At 49.2% G+C, this 3,700-nt stretch overlaps 1 pseudogene; it reads right to left on the reverse strand.

Moving 5' to 3' along the window:
- Nucleotides 1-992: 992 nt before the first annotated feature.
- On the reverse strand, nt 993-2,954 carry LOC129088169 (72 kDa type IV collagenase-like; annotated as a pseudogene).
- Between the last annotated feature and the right edge of the window lie 746 nt (nt 2,955-3,700).

Below are 3,700 nucleotides of genomic sequence, written 5' to 3' on the forward strand. Positions count from 1 at the left end.
CACTATCCCTCTGGTGCTGGTGCCCTTGGGTGTCCAGCCCACCCTCTTGAGCCTCCACCATACTTCTCACCCATTAGGATGTGCAAAAGCCTATTCCACTGTCTGTCTGAGGCTCCAAGGCTCCTCTCTTGCTATCATTCCATTGTTTTCCAGGTGATTTCTCCACAATTTAGTTGCAGTTCCAGTTTGGTCCTGGGAGGAGGTCAGTGTGACTTCCAGTCACCACTCTGCCATATTGAATCTATTTTAATGCAGGATTTCTAAGAGAGAAATTTATAGCAATAAAAAACCTACATTAAGAAAAAAGAAAACAGGCACTCTGTCTCTCACTTGCTGCCAACGGCCTGCCTCACTGTTCACATACCCTGCCTCTGCCCCACAGAAATGCTTCAATTACACAAAGGCCTTTGACAGATTAGTCCAGTGTCCAGGTTTGACTTAATCTGTCCATTTCCAGGAGGAAATGATGAGCCAGGCTTGTACTAAGTGGAGTGAACTGGGGAGCTGTAGCAAGGTGGGCTGAGATGCTTCGTGCAGTTGACTTCAAACAGCCTGAGTCCCTCTGTCAGGAAATGCAATTTGAAAGTGGAAAAATAAAAAAAGACTGAAAGAACAAGTGTGTACAAAGCAAACTGCTGATAGAGGGAAGGTCCTAAGGCAGCCAGCAGTGTAAGAAGCCATGTGTCTGGGTGGCCTCCTGGCAATGCCTCTCTCCTACTGCCCCAGGCCAGGCCAGACTGTTGGGCCACCAGTGCCCTCCTGAGACAGCCTCTGTCGGCTCCGAGGGCACTGGAAGAAGGTTGTGGAGGGAGAAGAGCCTGAAGTATGGCAGCACCCCAGGGCATCCCGGGGCAGGGCCGCATTGAGGACATCAAAGCCTCTCTTTGGGGTGGCTCTGGAGGGTTGGTTGGATCTGGAGGAGCAAGGAGTACCTGGGAGGGGTACAGTCAGCACCTTTCCTTGGGCACAGAGCACAGCCACTGTCTGGAATCTTAAATCACCAGGTGGCAGGGAGAATGCTGATTAAGCACAGAGCTGAAGGTTGCCAGGCCCTTCTTGGTCCTTCCCTGGTGCTCCAGGTCCAACATGCAGAAAGGGACAGAGACACAGGGCCTGTGGGAGCTGTGGCCAACCCAGCAACCCAGCCAGTCAGATTCAATGCTTCTGAACTTCACGTTCTTCAGACTTTGGTTCTCCAGCTTCATGTAAGACATGCCCTTGAAGAAGTAGCTGTGACCATCACCCTGCAGGTCCATCACGGAGTCCAGGTTATCAGAGACAGCGTTTCAGGTGTCCTCAATGAGCTTGGGGAAGCTGGGATCCATTTTCTTCTTCACTTCATTGTATCTCCAGAACTTGTTGCCTGCAAAGATGTACATCTTCTTGTTCTTGCTCCAGTTAAAGGCAGCATCTACTTATTTGACATGGTGGGGCGGGCAGCCCCAGGCTTGTTAGCAGCTTGGGGTAGCCTGGCTCCAGAGTGCTGGCCGAATAAACTCAGTGCTCGTTCCCTGCAAAGCAAACAGCCTTCTCCTCCTGTGGGACCTCGTACACAGCATCAATCTTTTCTGGAAGCTCAGACCAGAATGTGGGCACCAGCAGAGGTCCCACGGGCTTGTCACTGGGTGTCAAATGAACTGGTCCTTGAAGAAGATCACCCCACAGATCTGTGAGATGCCATCAAAAATTATGTCTTATACACAGATCTCGGAAGTGACAGGTCCCAGAGTGGAGGTGGGGCCGGTACCGATGTCACTATGGGGGGGCCGGTAGAGGTCGTGGATGCCCTTGATGACATCCTAGGAGAGGCAGAAGTTCTAGGTGTATGTGTAAATCGGTGCCATCAGGGCCCCAGGGTCCTGCGAGTACTTCAAACCCATTGCGTGGCCAAACTCATGGACTGACACCAAGAACAGGCCGTACCCTTGGTCGGGGCATGAGCCACACTGTGGTCCTCATCGAAGTTGGACGTGGTGTAACACCACAACTTGCAGTTGCCGTGGCCCACGGTGGTGCACTACTCATACTTCTTGCCCAGGAATTTGAAGGGGAAGACGCAGAGGGGCACCTTTAGAGTTCCCACCATCAGTGGACATGGTGGTCTTGGGGCAGAACTTCTTGTCACAGTCAAAGTCCTCCGTGGTGCCGCACCAGCAGTAGTCATCATTGTGGCCCTCCATGGTGCAGCTGCTGTACAACTTGTCCTGGAAGCATAACGGGAACTTGCAGTGCTGTCCATTGGTGTTGCCACCCAGGGTGAACAGGGCTTCATGGGGACAGAAGTCGTATTTGCTGTCCTTGTCGAAATCACAGGTTGTAGAGCACTGGAGGAAGCCTTCATTGCGGCCTGTGTCTGCGCAGCTGTTATACTTCTTGCCATTGAACATGAAGGGGAACTTACAGAACTCCTTGTCGACGTTGTCAAACTTCACATGGACCACTCGTTCTCCCAGGGTCCACAGCTCATTGTCATCAAAGCAGGAGTCTCCTCCAATACCGGGCCCTGGGGCAAAGGCATGGGCGGCGAGTCATTCCTTGCCATCAAAGGGGTAGCCATCTCGATGCTCCCAGCAGCCAAAAGTGATCATGATGTCAGATTCTCCATTATAGATATGAAAAAACTGGAGGGGGGTCACATTACTTCATACTTGGAAGGCACTTGCGAAGGCATCATCCACTGTGTCGGAGTTGAGGTCAGTAACCAATGATCATGTACGTGATTTGGTTCTTGTCCCACTTGAGCTTGCAGGGTAAGAAGTTGTAGTTGGCTATGCTGGGTTGCCGCAGTGTGGCTTCCCCATGGTCATGGTGGTGCGCTTGTTGAGGACGCCTGGCTGGGGGAGCCCAAAGAACTTCTGCATCTTCTTCAGCGTGTCCTTCAGCATAAACAGGTTGCACTTATCCTTGAGGCAGCCATAGTAGGTGTTCAGGTATTTAAAGCACCCCCACCCCATGATTTCCAAAACAGACCCTGTCTCCAGCTGGCCAAAGACTCCCACTTGGTATAGAAATTATTTAAAAGGCACTCAGAATTCTTGCAATGACCATTGCTAAGAATGCAGGTGTTGAGGGATCGTTGGTAGTTGAGGAAATTATGCAGAGTTCCTCAGAAGCTGGCTATGATGCTATGCTTGGAGACTTTGTAAATATAGTGGAAAAAGGAATCATTGATCCAACTAAGTTGTAAGAATGGCTTTATTTATGCTGCTGGATTGGCCTCTCTGTTAACAAGAGCAGAAGATGCAGTCACAGAAATTCCAAAAGATAAAGACCCTGGGATGGGTGGGATGGGTGGAACGGGAGGTGGTATGAGAAGTGGCATGTTCTAATCATGGAAGAGTGCTTTACCATTATTAATGAGAACTGTGAGAGGAAGCTCAAGGCAGTACTCCTCAACTATCACTTCAGAGAAGTCAGTTGAGGGAAATGACTTAAGAAAAGGTTGGCTGATGTTGAAGAAAATCACTATAATCATCAGTTACTGGTTTCAGTTGACAACATACAATGGTTTACTTCTATCATTGTCCCTGCCTACAGATAATTTATTTTGTATTTTTGAATAAAAATACATTTGTATATTCCTGATAATTAAGTGCAAGAGCCATGCATCAATGTACTGCTTTTAACTTAAATCATTGAGGTATTTTTACTGCTATTCTGTTAAAATCAGGATTTTAGTACTTGTTATCACCTGATGAGG

This window comes from Pteronotus mesoamericanus, unplaced genomic scaffold (genome assembly GCF_021234165.1).
Source record: "Pteronotus mesoamericanus isolate MK-2021 breed Mesoamerican mustached bat unplaced genomic scaffold, CSHL_Meso_final scaffold_54, whole genome shotgun sequence".
NCBI classification, from domain to species: domain Eukaryota; kingdom Metazoa; phylum Chordata; class Mammalia; order Chiroptera; family Mormoopidae; genus Pteronotus; species Pteronotus mesoamericanus.